Here is an 11,707-nt window from a genome sequence, read left to right on the forward strand (position 1 = left end):
TTGTGATGGGCTACACAGACCAGCCTTGGGAAAACTTCCTGTTGCACACAAGGAAGCCAGAGAGAACAAGGTCCAGGACTTTGAGGAACAGGTACCCCAGGATAAAGCAGGCAACACCACACCTGCACCTTTACTACTCATGCCTTTGAAGGACTTCAGAGTGAGGTTTGTTGGTTTTAGTAAGCTGCTTAGTAAGGCGCTATTAATTAGCTAATAAAGGTTGTCATAGCAAGCCTGACACATCCAATATATACAGAGGGTCACTGGATATTTTTTAGCTTATTTAAACCATATCTTATATTTAAAACTGCTTATTGATTTCACTTAGACCAGAAATAATTTTATCTTCTGAAGCATATTTAAAATAGATCATGCACTGTCAGCTCTTCTAAAGGAAATTTCTAAAAATGATGGAAAAGCACATGCAGCCCTGTTCAGGACAAACACTAAATCTGTCCCCCTTCTCGGTCTTTACTGGAGATGAGCAGAGAGGATTGCTGACTGCGCTTTTCCCAAACACTGCAACCTGCAGGGAGGTCAGTGTCCCAGCCATGGGGACAAGCCTTCAAGCTTGTAATTGTGATTTGATAGCGAAATGTGATATGCTGCTCTGCATTAGTATGGCCTGAAGACATCATCTTGGATGGAGAAGGCAGAGATCTTCAAGTGCCCCTTCCCTTCTAGGCACATCCTTCAGGTGTCTCTGATGCCAGCAGAGGAACGGTCCAAAATACTCCAGTAATTCCCATCGTGCCAGTGACTGCAGCAGCTCACAGCAAGTTCAGAGAGATGGACAACTCACTGACATCACAGAAAAATGGATTTGCCCTCTTGCAGGCAATTTACAGTTGGCCACAAGCCCCAAAGGAGATAATGTTCACCAGCAATTCAGAGGCAGGGCAAGTGTTGCTATGGCATCCCATAGGGTGTTCTGTTGGTCTCAGGCACCTGGCACACCTCCAGTGGTCATCGATGGAAGGGGAGACTGTCAAACAAAGGGGACTGCAAAATCTGGGGAAAATAACTTGGTGATGCTCTCTCTTCAGCCATCAGTAAAGCATATGTCCCAGCCCAGTATCCTGGGGCATTTGGCTACTTTTCTGACAGAAGCAAGAACAGAAAGAAAATGCTGTTTCTAGTTTTCCATTACAAAAAAAATTGGAACATGGATTATTTGCTCATAACACAGAGAAGCCAAAAATACAGCTTTTCTTGTAGGCAGTTTTTGATCTTTGAGACTTGAAAATGCCCATACTAGCTCTTTCAAAATTCGGTGATTTTTTTTTTAAGCACATTTTGCTCAAAGAGTTAATACATTTAAGTCACTCCTTCTGTGGAAGGCTACAGTGAAAGGAACTGAAAATGTGATGCTAAAACCTAAAACCCTGCTTACAGCAAGGTGTGTGCTTAGGGATGGTTTTACCAGCTGGCACCTAAAAAATGGGTCTGAGTTCAGTAGCAAAACCTTTCTTGATCAACCATAACTCAAACAGATGAATTAAAACATTTCCAATATATCAGATGGCTGGTTTTCACCAGGAAGTACACTAATCTGTGAAACCTAGATACAAATAAGCTGAAGTCTGAGCAACTGACAGCTCAAATTTGCACACAGACAATTAGTCTCATTTTCATAATGACTATATAATACTAATTCACTATTGCTCAGTATCATAAATTCTATATTATCTTCTGACTTTCTACTTTTTTTGTTTTACTATACTTTAAGCACTTCTTTTATCTTTTTTTTTCCAGTGGAAATATTTAAATTACTCTTAAAATTTCTGTGAAATCTAAGGATACTAATGAAAAAAGTTACTGTTTGGTCTGCAATCTTACCTCTTTCTCCATTCTCCTTTGTGGAACATATATAAATGCTTGGGTGTAATCACAAGTTGTTGCTTATATATACAATCAATTTTTCTAGAAGGTATATAGGTTGAAACAGATTTGTGTTAAAACAATACATGAAAAAATCAATCAATTAAAAAGAATATCAGGAAATCCTCTAGATCAAACTACACAGGATTAATAGCCACAGCCAAAGAAACAGTAGTACTGGACAGATCAAGTAAATTTTCATGGACACAGTTTTAAAGGAAATCCACTGAGAAGTTTTTGTGGAAGAATATTTCAATATACCCATCATTCCTTCCTAATGGAGACATCTTCCATGCATATACATTGTTGTTTATTTTTGTAGTTCTTGCAAATCTTTCAGATGATATTTCACCAGTGGTAGTGATTACAAAAGCTGGACATATTTACGAAGGGTGGACAAGGCTGCAAGTTTTTATGTTTTGCTCAAAAAAAAAAGAAAGCAGCAAGACTAAGAATCACATTGATGTCTTTCAGAAGCGAATTCACACAGGAAGAGCCTGGCTGCCAAGAATACTTTGCTTCTTGTGCTCTAAAATCAGAAACATAAGAAAAATTTATTCCATTGGTCAAAAGGAACACAGCTTTTGTGGTAAATTTCAGTGTAATAACGATTAAGATATTTCTTTATGGTAACTTGGACCAGCCGCATGAAAGATGTTGAAAAAGAGAGACAAATTTTATTCATAATTATGTGGAATTATGCAACTGAAATTAGTATTTTTTTCTTGCAGTAAACATCTTCTTGGGTTTTTTTTTAATATAAGTTACCCTATTTTATGGGCAGTCTTTTTTCCAAGTAAAGAACAGTACAAACACAGCCTGGCAACTACCTCGTATCAGCTGAGCCCCTTCTACACATTTTTACATATCAAGATGCATTAGTCAGTGCTGATGTCTGTTTATCTATAGTCTGTGCAATTTTATCTTGTACATATGAAAACATTTAAGCCTGTTAATCTTGCATGATGCAGTTCGCAAAATGTGCATGATGCCTCAGGAAAGAGATGTTATGCAGCTTGTTCCTGCCTCTTATATGTAACCACAACGAGACAACCAAAATAGTCATCCCTCTACTGCCCTGTTAGGATCTCTTCACTGTTATATTCAGACACTTGCATCTATATCCCTGATTATTTGTCTCCTTTTCTTCTGGTGCCAAGCAGTATCACATGCTTCCCTAAACCCCTCCACAACACTCTCCCCTTTTTCCAATGTTAACCTGGGCTTGCTCCTGTGTCTGCTCACTCTTCAGCTGATAGATTGTGTTATGAATTGCAGGAAAACACAAATGTTAACACAGCAAACTGTACCTAGAGCACTGATTATTCAAGCAGTGAAGCAAAACGTTACATTTCATTTCCAGGCTGTAACCAGAATGTAAGGCTTCACACATTCTTGTGATTCTCAGGCATCACACTAGTTTGTTAAGTTTCAGTGTCCACGTACATGCTGTGAAGTAACAAATGGACGTTTGTCAGAACATTTTAAACAAGATTCCATCAGGTTAGGAAGCATATCATGAAGATTTTAGAATAATGGAATGCAGTTTAAAGAATTTAATTAATGCAGAGAAAATATTCTATTAAAGGAAGTCTGGAAAAGGCATTTGTTATCTTTCTAGAAAAAGTAAAAGAAAAATAAAATGTATTACATTACTTGGGAGTGCAACTAAATAGAAGGTTACTCACAAACAGATGCCAGGACAGCTCTTGAAAGAGAATGCCATCTGAATGTAATAGTTATATAGGAGAAACTTTTCTGTTTTATTGATCAAAGCATTATTCTACAGCCTGTGTCAAACCACGACAGCCTGGCATACACTGCGCTTCTCAGCTTTATATTTTGCTTTTTCTGCATCATTTTTAGAACAGCAATTTTGGAAAGTAAAAAGAAATCGAAGTATCCCAGGGAATTGATCAGAGACCTGACACTAGTTAGCAAAGGAAGTGTGCTGCATAACTTATCCATGACTTATCCACACTGCTCTAAATCATAAGCACAGTACATGTTAAAAATATTAATAAATCAGATGAGACATTTACTAAGGAATACACAGTATCAAAAAGCACCATGAAGGAAAAAGGCATTTTGAAATACAATAATTAAGAAAAAAATGTACATAAAAAAGATAACTCAAAATGAAACAATATAAAAGAACATTAACTGCACTATAAATGACCTCAAGAATGAACACACATTACCATAAGAGGTATTTTATTGGTGGTCATAAGAATAGTTCGACTTATTTCCCTAACCTTTAACAAGTTATTTTAGCTGTAGAGAAACATTTATAGAGGGGAGAAAGAGAAAAACTTTGGTGCGCATCCAAAATTAATTTTATCAGTTCTGAACTTGAAAAGAAAAATAACATAACTTCAAAATAATTAATTTAACTATTTAGATCTATTGTAATACTTTGGTCATCTATTTCCTTATTTTTAAAGGTCACTATGTGGCTTTGAATTCATAAAGTAATACATAACTTTCTAAATCTCATTACAGTTGAAGCCTTGCAGTGTAGATAGTTCAAGTTTTTGGGAGAAAGGTCAGCGCAATATAAGAATGCATCACTTTACTAAAGGAGGAATGAGGCTGAAAACTAAGAGACAAGTTTTTGCCTTTAGAAGTGTCATTTATGTTGAGATTTTTGAGTAGTACATTACAAATTACTATTTAAGAAAACTGTTATCAAATTACCTACCACTACACAATATCATAACTAATTGCATCCCTTTTCAACTTCATAAAAATAATTTCATTTGAAATACTTCATTTGCCATACTCACCTCTTGCATAATGAATAAAAGCTGACATGTATGGACATGGGAGACTCTAAGAATTCAATGTATTTCAGGACTGGAAGTAAAAGTAATGCTGCATTTTCATATTTGCAACCTTTTCTCCATATAATTCTATAAACTGCAGGACCTTGTGACAAAATTGCTCTGGTCTACAAACTGTAGTAAATTGCAGTTTAAATAAACTGTGTTGTGAAGGAGCTATGTCTAGCCTATGTGTAACATTTTGATTTCTCAATCTACTAAAACTGAGGGGAAAAAAACCCAGCAATCCTGTTTATCCATTTGGGTTGTAGAAAGGAAAATAATAAATTTAAATTTCTGTTAAGCTACTAAGAAAAAAATCATTATAGTTATTTTAAAATTATTCTCTTAAATATTGAAGGTATTCTCTTAAATCCAGTAAGTTATCTAGCTCTGAAAACTAATTTTGGACATTTGTGGTATAAATACAAGTTATAGTAGCTATTCCTAAATGACACTATTTGTAAACAGACCCTCAAAGGAGTGAGATCAAAACCTTGGACTCAAATAAAAATGAAATTATCTTCATAAAATGCATAACAGGAACACTTAATCATATTTTTTTAATTTCTTACCTTTAAGTAAAACATTATGGCATGGATAATACCAAAATAGCCAAAAACCAGGCCAGATGCTGCATAACAAAGCCACAAGTTGCCATCAAAGAAAAGATCAGTTTCATGTCCTGCAGCCAGAAAGGGCTGGAAACATCAGAAGGGCTTGAAGTCTCCTCCAGAGGGAAGGTGAAGTTCATGTCATTCTTATGAATGGGAGCCCATCGTCTTCCCAGCTAGAGGATATTAATAGTTCTTACTGATACACAACATCTTCTTGCTGTGATGGTTTTCACAGCCCAATTAAAAAAAATTAATATTATTAAGTCTACATACTACTTCCCCTACATTGCATAATCATGAGGAAGCCTGGTTAAAGGTATGAAAAAGAATTCAGACAGACACAGTCTTTTCAAGACATTTGGTTGTGCTTTTTCATTTCCTTTTCTAGCATCAAAAAAAGGCCCAGATTCTTCTTGTAGCTTCAACTACGCAGGATTTGAAACACTGCACTATCAAGGGAAGTAAATCAAAGGAATAAAAGCAAGCTTTGTCCTCCTTTCTGCTCATCAGGGAAGATAATTGTTATCAAACTCTAAAACTAAAGAATATATTTGTTCATTTATGTGAAATCTGCTGTTGCACAGAGGATAAAGGTCGCCTTACACTGATGCTCTTTGGAAAGAATTTCACTCTGCATGAATGAAGCAAAAGCGTTGTCTTTTATCTTACTTGGACTCTGTTTAGACAAATTCGATAGAATAAGAACGTTTATGCTCTGTAGCTTTACATCCCAATGACTCATTAAGTCGTAAATCAATAAGGAAAGTGAAGGTGGAAGATCCTCTGGGTTTTATTCTTATAAGAAATAAAAGGAATAGTAACTACTTGAGATTCTCTCACTGCTGTCTGCCATTCAGGGGGAGAAAAAAAGAGGTTAAAAAATAACCTCCCACTTGTGGCAATTGAAGCTATTTGTTCTGGTTATTTTTATAGGCTACTTGTGAAACTGGAGGGCAGGTGTGAAAGCTGGGAAGTTTGTTCTACTCCTCATTGCCAATAAAGCACATAATAATACAATAGCCTTCTTCTATATTTCTGCAGCTGCATGAACTCTAAAAATGACCACAAAAGAATGAAATGGTTTGGACAAAGTTTCCTTTAAGGCTAAGGCTAAGTTGATTATCCACATCATTAATAATATCGTGTATGTTTTCTATGAAAAGTCACCAGTCTATCAGGTTACGAAAGAAGGAGAATTGCTGGAGCCTTTGGAGATATCTTATGGTATGTAATTTGCATAACATTATTAAGGTATTTAAAAGTTTCACATTACAAGTCATACTGTCAAGAAGTAAAGAATCAGAGGGAACTAATGCAGTTGACCTCCAGTGCAGAAAAATAAATTTCATGTAGGAAATCAATGCATTAGAAAAACCTGGCATGCTAAGGGAAATTAGATTCCGGACAAGCTTAAACAATTAATTTGCATTCTCCCCACACCTTAGGGATTATTGAAAATACAGTATCCCCTAAATTAAAGAAGAAAGATAATAAAAAATATTTTGAATTGTTATTCTCAGTACTGACCTGCTGCCCCTCCAGGGCAATGCAGAGGAGCTGTTCCCTCTGAAAGGCAGCACTTCAGAGGTTGAACACTGCTTGAGCAGCCTCTCAGCTTCCAAGATGAAATATGTATCAGAAACACCTTAAATGACCACTACACAAGAGTGGTGTTCAATTTCTCCCTAACTTTGGTGTTTTAGTTTTACACTTCCCTAACTGCTTTCAACATCATTATTAAGATTTTACATTTCCTAGAATAAACTTTGACTTGCAAGAACTTTTTGTGTTCAGACTGAGCTCAGGTCAATCTGACAACCCTAAGATGCTCTTCGTTCCTCTGACATAACAAATTCACTTTTTGAAGAGAATATTTAAGATGGAAGATGCAAAATTGAGAGTGGTGGAAGGATTTTGAGTGGAGAAGAAGTAGCTATGAAGGACCCAAGACAGGGAGATATAGAAAGCTCTGGTTTATACTTTAGCTCTTTCTGCTATTTGTGCATATGTACAGTCTGAATCTCTAAACTACTGATTTCTGTTTTGTTGGATTTATGTATGCATTTGATCATATTTTTGACATGTTCCATTACTGTCAATTTATCTGCTTTATCTACACACAGTGGTTGCAGCATCTACTGAAGATAACAGACACTGATTCCCCTTGTGAGATGAAAGCCTTCATCCATGGTATACCTCATGTATGTCTGCTAACTGCTGATGTAATTTTACTATCAAAAGTGGAAAGAAAGTCTTTTTAGATCATAAGAATACATACTTATAGAATCAGAAAAAAATTTAGAGGGCTTACGGCCAATGCCATATTGGAAGCTATTTGCTGATCATTTTCAAAACTAGCAAGGACAGAGAAATGTGACAAATGTGGAATGAAAATGCATGGAAGATAAGTAAATTTTATGCACAAAAGAAGTATTTAAGAAAGTACAGTGAGAAACAGATAAAAGCAAAGTGAGACCAAATATATATGCATGCGTGGAAACACTGATTGAGAAATCTAACTGCAATGATTTCCATCCTCTCATCATAACTGAGCATGTACTAAATGAATAAACTGCTACTTGACATTTCCTAAATAAATATCATGGGAAGAGTACTTATTTTACTTTAATGAATCATTTTGGCCTCTCCAACAGAAAGTAGATGTGGTGAACTATAATCTGTTCCGGGAAATATAATTCTATAATGGAGATATATACGGAATGAAATATGAGAAGTTGTGGTCTCCAACAGGTCTGCTTTAAAACAGATTCTGATTCATCCATGCCCACTGCTACTTATATTTGATTATAGCTGTTGACATACTGTATCTGCCATGCAAAGAGCTATTTCTTTACTAGAGGTAAGAAAGCCATATGGTTCGTGGATGACTATGAATTTTCTCAAGGCAAACTGAACTAATATGTATATATTTTTTTTACTGTAGCTATTAAAACAAAACTACCCATTTAGCAAACAGAACATTTTCAAATCAACAGGATTTTATATGAAGCCCATATAACACATTTCTAAGAGCTGAAAGTCTTGATGGACTAACACTAACTTTCTGCATTAGTGGTCCTCTTGTTCACCATGCATGGTTAGATAAACAAATTCACTGTACTGATTAACTGCAGCAGCAAATAAGACTTGTCTTGTTCATGGATTAGAACCGAAGCAGCTGTTTTTCTTTGTTGCAGATTCAAAGGGCCCCCAAAGTTATACCTCATAAAAAAACGGGGGGTTATTTTAGGGATTATGTTCTCTTTACTACTAAAACTTCTCATAGATTATCATAGATATACAAGAAAATTGCTTTGACTATGTGTAATTACAAATAGGAAAAAAAGTTCTTGCCAAAGGTACGTGTAAAATAACATTTTACCATCTTTGTTAAGGCATACAAAAAGTATTCCAATAATTACTCCATTGTCTGTAATTTAGACAGGCAAAGTTCACAATCAAGCTGAAATTCAGTCATCCAGACTGTGTCTATGAATATTTCCTATTAGAACATCTGCTATTAGAACCCTTTTGTAACTGTGACATGCTAACTGCACCAGGACACGCAATGTTCAGGAGAGCTTGCAGGGGGTACTCCCTGGCACTGAGTCACAGTGGAACCTGAATATCCAAGCTTTCCTCAGGATCAGGTGTGAATTTTGTATTCAGGGATACATTTATCCCATCACATCCACCAATTACTATTGAAGTAACTTGCTTCATATACTGGAATTCATTTAGAATATAATTTCTAGTTTGCCATAATGGACCTTGACATTTTTGTCTTGCTTTGGGTAACTTTTTGTTTCAGCAGCTTGGCCTTGCCAACAGTATCACCATTAATACTGGTGGGACTTTGACCTACACAAATGTGAAATCCCGATCCCATTAAGTCATTAGGAACATTACCCTTGATTTGTCTTGGATTTGACTGTGTGGTTTTATGTGGTACATGGACAAAACACAGTCTCCTCAACTCCTCTGTCAAGAGCATTCTATGTTTCCTGGTTGTTTAATGCTAGTTTAAAGGACTTACGACTTCACTCTAAGTGTAACTTCAACTTGCACCAGAAATTTGAATTCATTTCAGAGGGACTAGAAATTCTAAAAAGTTAACAAAGAAGTATGCCCTATACTGTTCTAGTGCAAACTAGATATATGAGTAACTAAATGCAAATAGCACTTTATAGTACTAAAATGAAAAGCTAAAAATAATCTAAATTAGAATCAACGAATTTATTTGATAATCCTAGTTTTTAGTTCATGTGTAACTGAACAAAGGTATAATAAATGCATTCTTTAACTTAGGAATATTATGTCAGATCACAGAGGGTCTGCCTAAAGCACTCAGAATTAAATCTCCAATGCATAACACTATAATTCATAAAACTATTAAACATTGTCTGAGTCCATTTTAACCACATACCAGACATTTTGAAAAGCATGCAAAATGATGGGGGAGGGAACAACCTTTCAAATATAAATTATAAGATCTGGTTAGCACTGTAAAAATAGCTACACACAGTAAAATTAAAACTTGCAGTTCTGAAAGAAGGTGTTTTGTGCAAACCATCTGGAAATGACTTGAAAGTATTGCTTTACTGCTGAAAGCACAGAAATATAAAACTTGCTGCTCTTCCTATTTTACCTGTTTTCCAGATAAAACACAAAGATGAAAATGCAACTAATCACAAACATGAAAGGCTGATGATACCTCAGACACATCTGCATTATAAAATAGTACCATCCCCTGCTGTACCCCAGAGTTGCTTTTTGAAACATCCAGTACAACCAGTATGCTCCCTTGACACATCCCAGAGTAAAAAGCATTCAGTTACTAAGACCCCACACGACATTTCTCTGTTGTCTGCACTTGGATCTGCACTCAGTCACATTGAGGTGCCCCTTGCTTGTCGCAGGATGCCCACTTCCAGTCATCTACTACTTAATGGCTAAAGGTATCTAGTGTTGAAAATTTTGCTAGTGCTCCGCTTGTGATGCTACCCTGAAGCAGAGAGAAATAGTCACCAAACACTCCAGCACTGAGAAGGGCACTTAAGTTTCACAGCCTTGTTCTTGGGCTCACACCACCTAGAGTGACAGGAACACCTGGTCACCTTTTCAGGGCTTCAATTTGGAAGAGATTCAACTATCACCTGCTCCCAAGGCACATTAAGCCTGTGTAAGCCTGTGCCGTAAAGAAGCACAGTCGGAAACAAGCAATAGATTGTCACTGCAGATTAGAAACCTTCATAAGTTTGAGGGAGTTGAGGCCGAAGCACTTATATACGGATTTATGGCTAAACGCCAAGCTGTACAGCACTGGCACCGCTGGTAGAACTGGGGCACCAGCAGCGGCAGGAACTAGGTTACGAAGGCGACAGAAAGCGGGGCCGTAAGAGAAAGCCCCTTTTCTGCACTTCCTGCTGGCTGGAGGGCTCTCCCCGCTCCCCTCCCCTGGACTGACCCGCACCGGCCCCACCGCATCGCACCGGGCCGGGCCGGCGGGGACCGCCCGCCCGAGGTGGCGGCTTTGCCGGTTCCGCTCCGGGAGGCGAGGCGGGCTGGGGCTCGCTGCGCTCCCGTTATGATGCGGGATCATCATTTCATTTCTCCGGCAGACGGTGTTTCAAAGGACCGCGAAGACGCTCAGCCAACCTGCCCGCGAACGCCGCCGTCCCCGCGGCGAGAGCCACCGGCGATCGCCCCTGTGACCGAGGGCAGCGCGGAAGATGCGCCCGGCGCCCACCCCCGCGCTCGGGCTGCGCGCCCGCGGGCTCCTCCAGCCGCGCCGAGCCGCCCGCACCGCGGCGAGGCGGGTGTGCGGGGAACGGGCGGGACGCACCTCGGAGGACTGGGACAAACCAGGAGCAGCGGCGCGGCCCCTCCGACGTACCGGCACCCTGCCCGGCGCGGCGGCCGGGAAAGGACAGGGGGGAGCGGTGCGGGCGGCGGTCCGCCGGCAGCCCCGGCTGCCCGACTCCTCCTCGCGGGGCAGCCCCGAGGATCCTGCGATGCCAAAATTTAAATCGCCGCCGATACTGCGGTTCCGCGGGCGGCATCCTCAGTCCCGCCGCCCCCCTCTCCAGACCGGCCGCACGGAGGGTCCGTACGCCGTCCCTCCCCCGTTCCCCCCCGCTCCGACAGCGGGCACCCCGCCGCGCAGCCGTCCTGCCTGGGCTGTGCCGAGGCGAGACCCCCACCCGCCACGGCGACCCCCGCCCGGCCAGCGCGTCGCCGGAAAGCCACCGGGGAGGGGGATGACAGCCCCACCGACGGCGCGGCCGTGGCGCCCTCGCCCCGCCGCCCGGGCTCCCGTGCCCGACGGTGGCGGTGCCCGCGCGGACCCGCGGCACCCGCACCCCGGGCTCCCGCCGCTGCCTGGGC

At 39.8% G+C, this 11,707-nt stretch overlaps 1 long non-coding RNA gene across 1 annotated transcript; it reads right to left on the minus strand.

The window, feature by feature from the left end:
* Positions 1-1,742: 1,742 nt before the first annotated feature.
* On the minus strand, positions 1,743-10,495 carry LOC113946167. The gene is made up of 2 exons (XR_003527330.1): positions 5,279-10,495; positions 1,743-2,410 (listed from the first exon to the last, which is right to left on the minus strand). It is a non-coding gene; the product is annotated as an uncharacterized LOC113946167 (long non-coding RNA).
* Positions 10,496-11,707: the final 1,212 nt, after the last annotated feature.

The sequence above is a fragment of the Corapipo altera genome, unplaced genomic scaffold (genome assembly GCF_003945725.1).
Source record: "Corapipo altera isolate COAL_440 unplaced genomic scaffold, ASM394572v1 46, whole genome shotgun sequence".
Taxonomy (NCBI): Eukaryota; Metazoa; Chordata; class Aves; order Passeriformes; family Pipridae; genus Corapipo; species Corapipo altera.